The following is a 12,001-nucleotide window of genomic DNA, read 5'->3' as shown; positions in this document are numbered from 1 at the left end:
TGTGGAAACATAACAAATAGAACATGGACTTGCCATTTAAGCACTATTAAGTCATAAAAATATGGATTCTATCATTCTTGGCATTTTATCAATCACCTTACATGCAAAACTTTGGGCATAGGTATACTTATAAATTTGACAATCTTAATCCATCCAAAATTCATGGGTTTCAACTAACCTACTCACATACTTCATGAAAAACATATCAAGATACAACCTTGAATCCAAACAACAATCATCAACATGCATATAGTCATAACACAACAAGGAAATCACAATTTATAATTTAAAACATGATTCTTGAGCTCCATGGATGAAAGGGATCCATGGATGAACATTACTCATACCTTAGAAAGGAAACGTTGATGAGTTGCTGGAGAGTTCTTGGATTGTGAAACTTAATTCTTGATTATCTTGGAAAAAGGGCTTGAATCTTGCTTTTGGGAGATGATTTTGATAGAAACCCTAATTTCATGGTTGAAAATGTTAGAGAGGGTTTTTGAGATGTTTAACTAAAGAAAAATAGGAGAAAGTTACATCCCTTGAGGGTTTTAAGTCGCGGGAGATGAAGGAAAAAGACCCAAATACCCTTACTAAACTGCTTCCCAATTTTTAAAAATCTAAGGTTGACGATATTTGCCATAGGCTGTCGGACTTGTGATAAGTCATCACAAATGTCGTCATTGGGGGGGCTGGAATTGATTTATTTCTGCCTAAGGCTGACGACATTCATAATAAGTAGTCACACTTGTGATAACTTATCAGAAATATCATCACTGGGGTTGGATTTCGCCTAAGGCTGAGGACATTTTTGATAAGTCATCACGCTTGTGAGAAGTTATCATGAATGTCGTCACTCAGTATTCCAGGTTGACATGCTTGAGTAAAATGGGTAAAACTTTTTGCTCCAGTATCGGATTTGGGTAAAATTTGTATCATTGGAAAGATAATTAGAAGATATTTCATTTGACATATAGTATATACTGTAATCCTATATATACAATGAGTTATGGTCGATTGAAGTTGACCTAAGTTTTGACGCTCACTAAAACTTGAACGATAGGAAAGCTTTCAAATTGTTCTTGAGTTAGGGGACCTCTATGATCTAAATTCCTGGTCAAATAGATTCCCATACTACATAATTGATTAACATACTAAATTTACATAGCATTTAAGGCTTTTGGAACATCTACGTATATGAATAATGGATTTTCATTCTAGTCCAAAATGTGGGATGTTACAATATATTTTTTTGCATACACAAATTTATAAAAAAATTTCAAAGATTCATTTAAAGAATTTTCAAACTTGGCATAATTGTTGGTGCACAACACCTGGCAGAGTCGCACGTGCGGCATGGTGACCGCCTATGTGAAGGCTAATAAAGCAGCTAAGTAGCTAACTTTCCAGAGGTAGATGATGTTAGATCCACCACTTAAGTGAATCTTCTTATACTTTTTTGGAGTCCCCTAAGCGGTCTAACCTCCACTTTTTTAGAGGAATGCATGCACAGTAACCTTTGATTAAGAGACCGCTGCCTAAGTGGCTATTCAACAACCTAAGCAGTCGTATCAGATTAAATATTCCTTTATTTTTCACATTTTAAATCACTTTGTAAGTCCCTTTTTTAGACCTTAAAGCTTTGGGAAACTATGGAATATCGTGTAGTTGAGCTAAGGTAAGTTAATTCGACCTCTCTTGGTCATTTTCCACTATTTCTCCCATCAAATTCTCATTCTAATTGTGAAGTTTTTAGTTAAACATAATTTTTAGAAAGGCAAAGATGCTTGAATATTGAAAGTGGAGTACGATGATTCCTTTTTATAAGAATATGGGTGATATTTAGGATTAAACAACTATAGGCTATCATGTGCTTGAACCATACTATAAAGGTTTATGAGAGGGTGGTGGAGTTGAGGTTATGTTGGATTATTACTATTTTCGAGAATTAGTTTGGATTTATACCAGGCTGCTCGACTACTGAATCCATCCATCTCGTTAGAAGACTGGTAGAGTATATAGGGAGAGGAAGAATAACTTGCACATGACATTCATTGACATAGAAGAGACTGTGAAAAAGATTTTGGCCATCCAATAATAGATTACTGCTGAAATCCAAAAACAACAAGTAGCTAAAAGTAGTTAGAGTAGCAGTTGGGGCAATTGCAGTAGACATAAAATAGCAGGAATCAAGGTTGGTTGCCAAGTGATAATAAATCCCCAAAAAAAGGTATGGCAATAACTTTAAGGAGTGTTAAGGATATTAATGACCAACCTCCATAGCAAAATAAGATGGAATATGCAGAGCTGGTTTAACAATAGGTTGCAGACAAAGTTGTTGATAATTTGGGGAAGTCTAATTTCTGAAAAACAAAGGTTGTTGAACAGTTAAATAACATACCACCACCATTCCCTTTGATATTCAAGAAATCCACAGCGGATGTTGTTTCAATATGTTCTTTGACAGATTCAGAGGACTCCAAACTAATTTACCTCTTTTAGATGTTTTACAGGGAATGCCCAAGTATGCCAAGTACTTGAAATATGTGGTGACTAATAAAGTAAAGTTCTAGGATATTAACATGATCACCTTGATAGAGGAGTGCATCTTTTTTGTAATGAAAAATGCCCAAAGAGCTCAAGAACCTATGGAGTTTCACCCTACCTATACATACTAGTGATGGATAAATGGTCCATCCCATTAGTAATTTGGGGATGAGAATAAATTTGATGCCTCTTTCTATATTCAACACTCATGGTTGGGTGAGCCGATACCATGCTCTATGATGCTGCAAATGGTGGACAGCACCAAAGTGAAGCACGAAGGAATAATTAAGGATGTCCTCATAAAGGTTGGTAAGTTTCTAATTCTAGATGATTTTATTATTTTGGATTATGATTTAGATAATATGGTATAAATCACACTAGGACGCCCGTTCTTAGCAATAGAAAGAGCATTGATAGACGTGAGAGAGAGCACTCTCACAATGAGATTTGAAAACAAAGAAGTTATTTTTAGAGTTTATAAGCCACTTAATCCACCTTCCCACTACAAAGATTTATGTATGATTACACTGATTGAAGTGGATGAGTGTGGGGTTATAGAAGTCAAACCACCAAAGACATCCTCGAACAGTCTTGTTGAGTTGTCTAAGCCACCACGTTACTCCAAAGTAATGATAATTAATGAGATTGAAAAGAATAGTGTTGAGAAATATTTTGGTCTTGATAGTACATACTTAAAAGGTCTAAAGAGAGTGAGAAGATGGCCTACATGTAGAATAAAGAGGATGAAAGAATTTGGCTAAGTAGTGATGCTGAGTCATACCACGACACTAAATCAAGTGATGCTTGGGAGGCAACCCCAATTAAGGTAGGTTTTATTTTCTATATTTTTGTTTTTACTTCACATTTTTTCTATTTTATTTCTTTTGAGTCATAGGTTAACAAAAAGTTTGAATACCAAAGACTTGAGTTAAAAAGCATGGTAGAGACTAAGTGTGGGGTCCCCGAACCCTTTTGTTGTTAAAATATGCTGTTAGCTAGGCCTAGAGTCCTCAAGGAGTATTTCTACTCTTATTTTAAGATTACTTTGGGGAAAAAAGTAAATTTTAAGTGTGGGGTGGGGAAATTCCCATGGTTTTGGGTGAAGTCTTGTTGAAGGGTCTTAATTTTAGTTGTTTTCTTAGTGTTCTTTGGGTTAAATTTGAAAATTTTTAAAAATTACCAAAAAAAATTCTTTTTAATTTGCAGTTTATGGGTGTCAGTTTAGTAGGTGCATACTTCACCCACCTCATGGTTGTTCTTTTTGCTTCCTTTTTAAAGAGGAACCCTTTGAACCCATTACCCTTTTTCTTATTAAGAGTAAATGTTAAATTTTTGTGTTATGAATAAGTAGGATGCTCTTATTGGTGCTATGTGTGATTACATGCTGCAAGTAGAGTTTTTTAAATTTAAAATCATGTTGTTTGTGTGAACTACTACTTTTGAGACTCCTAGGCCTTGAAATACTTAGAAAACTGAAATCTGTATGCTTTGGTCAAATAAGACCAAGACTAAATAACTGAACTGGGACTGTAACTGAGTTTATAATTGAGACTGTGGGAGGTATCATCTAACGGACATTCCCCGATTTGAGCTAATCGGGGTCCAACCTATAACCCCAGTTGGGAGGGTATTAATATCATGGAATGGGTACTAAAAATGGCTATGTGGATCCATTAAACTGATATAATGTTCAAAGGACTAAGGGTGTCAAGCCTGAACTGACGGTAACCCCTGTGAGATAGTCAATCCTAATCTAACGGGTGACTACTCATATCCTACGATGCCTACATAGTTTAGGAGTATAGGGACTGCTACTAATTACTCTACCTAACTAATGGGAAAGGCACCATCCCTACACTCGCTTGGTGATAAATCTTACACCTAACTAAAAGACACTGAGATACTAGATTGTTCTGGGTTGAATAGCCGATATTTGAGTGTTTTGATAATGCTCATAATATAATCTGATAACTATTCTGTAATGTACTGAGACTAGACTAAATAAACAACTATGGTTTCTGGTATTCAATGCCCCCAGGACTCAAAACAACAATACTAGAATGACACTAAATCTTGAAGTCCAAAATATGAAGACTCTTATTAAATAAATCACTCTTGTAGGCATTTTTTCAAACACTTGTACTTCATAGTTTAGGCAATTCATGAAGAATAGTATAGAACTTGAAAAAATAGCATGACTTCAATATTTATAACACTAAATCATGATCTAATTCAGAGAATAACAATATTAAAAGATGGGGGATTTGATAACAACGATAATTCTATTAAAGAATGGTATAAAAATCAATATTCAAGAAGTTCATGGAGATTCACAGTTTTAAATCATAATTTAATATCATAAATCTTGAAAATATAATAGATTTGTAATTAAAATAGATACTTGGACTCCATGGATGAAAGGAGTCGATGGATGAACATCTAACATACCTGGGATGATGAATTTGGAAGAATTGATGGAGAGTTCTTGAGATTTGAACTTGATTCTTGAGAGTTAGAGTTTCTTGTTCTTGAAAAAGAGGATTTTTAATTTGAGAGAAATTGAATAATGATAAGTATTTACATCAATTATGGGTTAAATTACGTGTTTAGGATGAGTTTAGGACTTAGGAAAAAGACCCAAATACCCTTAAACAAATTTAAAAACACAAGCTGGAAATTGAAATACTGATTTTGCACTTGGCGCGACGCGCCACTATCGCACCAATCCACTAGAAAAGTGAAAACTAGGACCTGGATAAATGCCGTGATGCGCCAACATCATGGTAAGACTGTGGATGCATTTTGGCCATCTCCGCGATGCGCCATGATCGCGGAGTCACACTAGAAATCAACAAATGTCAAATTAACCTATAGCGCAACGCGCCAGGATTGTAGAACCTTACTGGATTTTTTTAAATGGCATACTGTCCTTTTCCGTGATGTGCTAGAGGTTAAAATGATGGGGTTTTGAAATGGAAATTTAAAATCGCCATATCTTCTTACCCGATTATCGGATTTGGGTGAATTTTATATCATTAGAATGCTAATTGAATTTTTTATGAAATGGCAGGCTCTAAACTAAAAAATATAGAGTGTTTCAAAAATTTTATAAATGAATACTCATTCACTGAGACAAAGATTATTCTAGGAAAATACGGGGTGTTACAATTGTAAACATGTAATTTCATTGCAAACATGTAATAAGTAGTCATTGTCCAAAACCCAATCATTTAGGCATTTCATCAAACATATGAGGGTCATGAATTACAGCATGGGACTAGTTAAACATGAGATAATAACATAATTTAACTACTTATATTCATGGGTTAAGGATATGACAGGCAAAAATCACCCTTCAAACGTGGTATGGACAAATTCCATCAAAAATAATTTGTAAGCATGATAAAAAATCGAGATTCATGGATATAATTCATGATAATATGTAAAGATCAAAACTTTAAACTTGAAAAAATATTCTTGGACTCCATGGGTTAAAAGTACCCATGGATAAACATCTAACATACCTTAATTAATGAATTTGTGAAAGTTGTTGGTGGTTTTCTTAAATCTTGAGCTTGAATATAAAAGAGCTTAGGGTTTGGTATTGAGAGAGAATTGTTTTATTTTGAGAGGAATTGTGAATAAAAGGGCCAATCTTTCATTTTTGGACACTTAATCTCGTGTTATGGAACCCTTGGGTGAAGGAAAAGACACATTTGTCCTTGCATAAATGAGAACAAAAGTAGGAAGCATTTAGGAGTGGGCTATGGAGTTGGCTCTGTAGGCTCTGGAAAAGTGCAATGGAGTGGGCACCTTAGGCTCCACAACGAAGCACTACAACGGGCATCGTGGGCTATTCGCGTATCTCACTTTCTCTCTCATGAAAATGGCTATAAATTTTCGCTTGGGTATCTGATTTAGAAAAAATTAGAATCGTTGGAAAGCTGACTCAATTATCTACAATTTTGTTAGTATTGAGATACAAAATTCTATGTATATATAAATTTTTACATGTTCAAATTAGACCCTTGTAGAATCAAATACCAAACTTTGGACAAATCAAAGTCTCTTAGATCAACTTTGTTCTAAGTGATTCTTATGAACATTTTTACCTCGACATCACTTCACACACTAGGATAACGATCATGAAATATGTATTCAAAATAAATTCATGGGATAAGATTTAACACATGTAAGAATGACGCTTCAAAGTCTAGCCCAAAAATATGGGGTATTACATTATCTCCCCTCTTGGAATCATTCGTCCTCGAATAAGACTGGTTAGATTAAGAGTACTAAAGCAACTGAGATTATATTATGATCATGCATGAATTGGAACATGATAGCATTACTAATTCTAATCATGATATATGTATTAAATATCATGAACTTAACTAATTTCTTTAATACATGCAATGACATGAGAATGTTATAAGGATGAGATAGAAACGAGAGAGTTAATTTATGAGAAACCATTACCTCAAGCTGGATCTAGTTTCATGATGAATAGATAAGAGGTTTAGGACATGAAAAGTTAGAATATTAAAATATCTCCCCTTGGGATTCTTTGTTCTCCAAATTATATTGACTTGTTTGAAATACTAAGGAAAGACTAAGATGATACACAGAATATTTATGGACTGAATCATGACTAAACATCTGGAATTTGAAATTGAGGTCTGAGTAATAGAGGGTCAATGATATGAATTCGTCAAAGAGGTTTGAACTAAGGACATGTATGACAAGAATCTAAATTTTTTTGATCATTCAGAGTGTAGCATGAGTACTAGAACTGAATATACTGTAAAGCATGGGTACTCAAGTCATGAGCTATATAAACTTAATTTGGAGTTCCTAAATTTATGGAACATGATCCGAGAAAAATGGAACTCCTTATACTACTAGGAACTAAGAGAATACATGGTTTTTAATAAGATTGACGAATATGAGTTATGATCGTAGAGCTAACGCGTAAGGCATGAGTATATATCATGATAACCAAGTCATAATAACTATAATAAGAATGGGTTGGGCATATTCCTCCCTAGAGCTATACCATAAACACTGGCATCACTACTAGGATCCGCGAGCCTGACTTGGGTACTTTTTCTTCTATCTCCCCCTTAGCTTAAAGCCATTATTCTAAGTTTGTGGTACTAGACACTAAGAAAGGATCGACTAGAGTTTCAAGACTGACACTAAATTTAACCACTATTTAGGGGGTTACAAAAAGGAAATGAAATTTTAGGTTCTACAAAAGCATACACAAGAATATGAAAGGCCTATGACGTACACGTAATCGCATTAGGAGAACTCTCCTGATAGTATTGGGTCTAGAGTGCGTAAAGTCAATTTTGGCATTGACTACTGATAGCACTTAAAGTGGTGCTCTTCTAAGTCAAGCGACCTACTAGAGCTGAGGGATGACTCTGCTGACTCCATAAAACAATATTCGGATATTCTCTTACTCTGTGTCCTGGCTCACCACATCCAAAACACATATGACTACAATCTCTACACACACATTTATAATTTCTACCACATTCACTACAAAGTGGATAGGTATGACCACTGTTCCCACTACACTGGGTCTTGGAGCCTGTGCCCCATCCCGACTGTCATTTTGGAACTTTGGTACTGGCTCACTAGCTGAAGAAAGAGCTAGGGTTAAAATATCCTAAAAAACCTAAGAATGATTACCACCCTCTGACCTTGGATGAGTAAAACTAAAAGTAAATATGCTAGCCCTCTTACTCCCTCTCTCTTTCTCTTATCCTTCTCCTCCTCAATCTGTTGAGAATGGACCATAATCCTAGACAAGTCCATCACCTTAATCAGTATAGCAGTCTTACACTCCTTGGCTATATTATCAGCTACACCCCAAACAAACTTACTTATTCTAGACTTGTTATTAGACATCACATGAGGAGCATACCTCACCAACTGAAGAGAATACTCCTTCACACTTACACTTCCCTATTTCAGATTAATAAACTCCAACACCTTAGCTTCCCTTAACTCGAAAGGAAAGAACCTATAAAAAAGGTTGTGGCAATCTCTTTCCACTCTGTAGGCCATGTATCTGTGGCTATACCCTTCTTTCACAACTTACACCAGGTGTGAGCTACATCCTACAACTATTAAGTAGCCAACTATACACTCGCACTATATGAGACACCTATAATATCATTCATATTTTGAAGCATGTGAAAAAACTCCTGCGGATCCTCATTAGTGTTAGATGCCAAAAATAAAAGAGGATACATTCGAGTAAAATCCTAGATTGTTCCTGTGAAGGTATTAGATGCTGGATTAGTTGGGATAGAATTATGCTGGTTTTTATAAGATGCTACTGAGTGGGCTAAAGTGGTGAATGTAACTCTGAACTCGGTATAGGAAACATGCTCATTCAGGGGATCTTCCTAAATTGCTGGAGATAAGGGCTAATTTCTATTTCTTCTTTCGTTAGTCTTTCTGCGTAGTAAGTTCTATAAATGGATGGAATATTGAATTATAAAAGGAGTTTAAATAGAGTTCATGCTTCTTCACATGACATGAATAATGAAACAAGGGAAACTTTTCCTAAAAAGTATTGTAGCCTCTTTCCCATAAGTGTGGCGCGCTTCACACCCATATATAAGACTCTACTCAATGCAACTTTCATACTCCCTAGGAAAATTTACAATCTTAGGCTCTAATACCAAGTTTGTAATGCCCTTGGAGTACACACTGGATGCCAACGGTATATACAATCATGAGTGACCACAAGCTAACCCAGGGGCTGGTACCTACTGTGAGAACTGAATAATAATTACAAAATAAACATATGTGGAATTACTGAATATTCCATGAGGTTTTAAATACTAAAAATTTTTAGAATCATAAGTCTAAACACAAATGCCAAAAAATAACTGTCTGAAAACTGATAAAAGTATTGACAAATTGATTGACTGTCTGATCTAAAGCCTCTAAAACTGACTTAATAAGAGTTGATGGGAAAGGCCCCAAACTAACTCCAACTGACTACTAAACTTAAAATACTAAAATAAATATAATTGATCCTCAAAATATATGACTCACCAATATTACTACTATTGATGTGTTGGAATACCTAAGTACGGTCGGGAACTTGAGCGTCTGAACCTATGATATGAGATATCATAGCGCAAGAAATGAGTATATGGTCATTACTTTTAATATATTGGTATGCTAGATAAGGTTAGGTTGTTATGCATGGGTTATGTTCATGAGTATTAACTGACAAAATGAGTAGCATGAGGTAACTGACTAACTGATATGAATACATGAATGTTGTAAAATCTTAGAATGCATGACCAAACATATAACATAATTCTAAAATAGTGTATTAATAATGAAATTTGATAAGTAAATAACTGATAAACTATATTCTATGGTTAGCCAAAACTTAACTGAGTCCTAGACTGAATACTAAAACTAAAATTATGGGAGGTATCATCTAACAAACATGCCCTAAATCTGAGCTGATAGGGGTCCAACTTATAACACAAGTTGAAAGGGTGCTAGTATTGTTACATGGGTACTAATAATGGCTTTTAAACTCTAAACTAATAGGGAGAATCATTAGATACATGTCAACCCTAAACTAGCAGTAACATATCTCAAACCTACGTTGGCTACGTAGTTTTGTAACTCAGGGATTGCTACTAAGGGTCAAATCCAATACTTGAAGGAATTCCCTTGTCCCTAGGTTTGCTAGGTGTTAAATCCTACTCCTAACTGAACTGACACTGATTACGGGATGAACTAACTTTAACTAAAGAATGAACTAACTATGATTACTGAACTGATCTAAGTTAGACTGATAATGCTCATACGTGTTTGAAAATATTTTGAAATACTAAGACTAAGTAAAAAACTAATTTTTGGGTATTCATAACCTCCAGGACTCTATAAAAATAATAATATGGACACATGAAAGCTTTGAAGCCATGGAAGGAAATCATTGTCCACGATTATTAACTTAATCATTTCATCAAACATATAGGGGTCAAGACTTTAACAAGGGGGTGCTTTTAAACATGAAAAGATAGCACAATCACATGACCAAATCATAAACTAAAGGCTTTATTCTGAATTTGCATGAACATGATATGGAAATCACAATATTTAAAATATACTATGATGCATTCCACGTGAAAATAATTGAAATCATAACTTGAAACCAAATTACCAAGGTATAGATAAACATACTTCAAATTTTAAACATATAAGAGCTCTTTCTATGAAAACTCTTGGAAACATAACACATTACCAAAATTGATAAGAGTTTTATGGAGGTAATTCATTGTAAACATGTAATAAGTAGTAACTGTTCAAAACCTAATCATTTAGTCATTTCATCAAACACCTGACTGTTATAAATTAAAGCATGGGAATAGTTAAACATGAGATAATAACATAGTTACATTACTAAAATTCATGGGTTAAGGATATCACATGCAAAAATCACCCTTCAAACTGTTATAGATGAATTCCATCAAAAATAATTTGTAAGCATGATATAAAATCAAGATTAACGGATATAATTCATGATAATATATAAAGATAAAAAATTTAAAATTGAAAACGGATTTTGTGACTCCATGGGTGAAAAGGACCCATGGATGATAATCTAACATACTTTAATTGATGAATTTGTGAAAGTTCATAGTGGTTTTCTTGAAGCTTGAGCTTGAATCTTTAAGAAGCTAGGGTTTATTCTTGAGAGAGAATTGTTTTCTTTTGAGTGGGTTATAGGGTGGGAACTGCAAGCTCTGGTGTGGTGCACTGAAGCGGGCTCCACGGGCTCCACTACAGTGCACTATAGCAGGAATCGTGGGCTAATCGTGTTTCCTCACTTCCTCTCTCACAAAAATATCTATAATTTTTTGCTCGGGTATTGGCTTAAAGAAAAATTGGTATAATGAAAAGCTGACTCAATTATCCATAATTTGGTGGGTCTTTAGCTACAAAATTATACATTTATCTAAATTTATACACGTTCAAAGTAAACCCTTGTAGAATTGAATACCAAACCTTTAGTGAATCAAAGTCTCTTAGCTAAACATAGTTATAAGTGATTCTTATGAACATTTTTCCCCTTGAGATCACTTTACACACTAGGATAAAGATAATGACATGTGTATTCAAATAAAATTCATAGGATTAGAGTTAACACGTATAAGAATGATGCTTCAAATTCTAGCCCTATAAAATGGGGTGTTACAACTTAGAACTCCCCCAAGTCAACTTAACAATGTAATTTGTGGGTACATGGGAATTCCTTCTTAAAAATTGATGGATAAAGACATTGCTTGTAATCTATAGTTATTACAATGACACCACTACTTATATCCTTGGTTAATAATCAATAGAATAGTGGTTTGGTTGTGTGGTAATGGTTTTAATTGGTTAACTATGGTGGGATGTGATA

This window comes from Capsicum annuum, chromosome 4 (genome assembly GCF_002878395.1).
Source record: "Capsicum annuum cultivar UCD-10X-F1 chromosome 4, UCD10Xv1.1, whole genome shotgun sequence".
Classification (NCBI taxonomy): Eukaryota; Viridiplantae; Streptophyta; class Magnoliopsida; order Solanales; family Solanaceae; genus Capsicum; species Capsicum annuum.
This window is presented reverse-complemented; position numbering follows the sequence as displayed.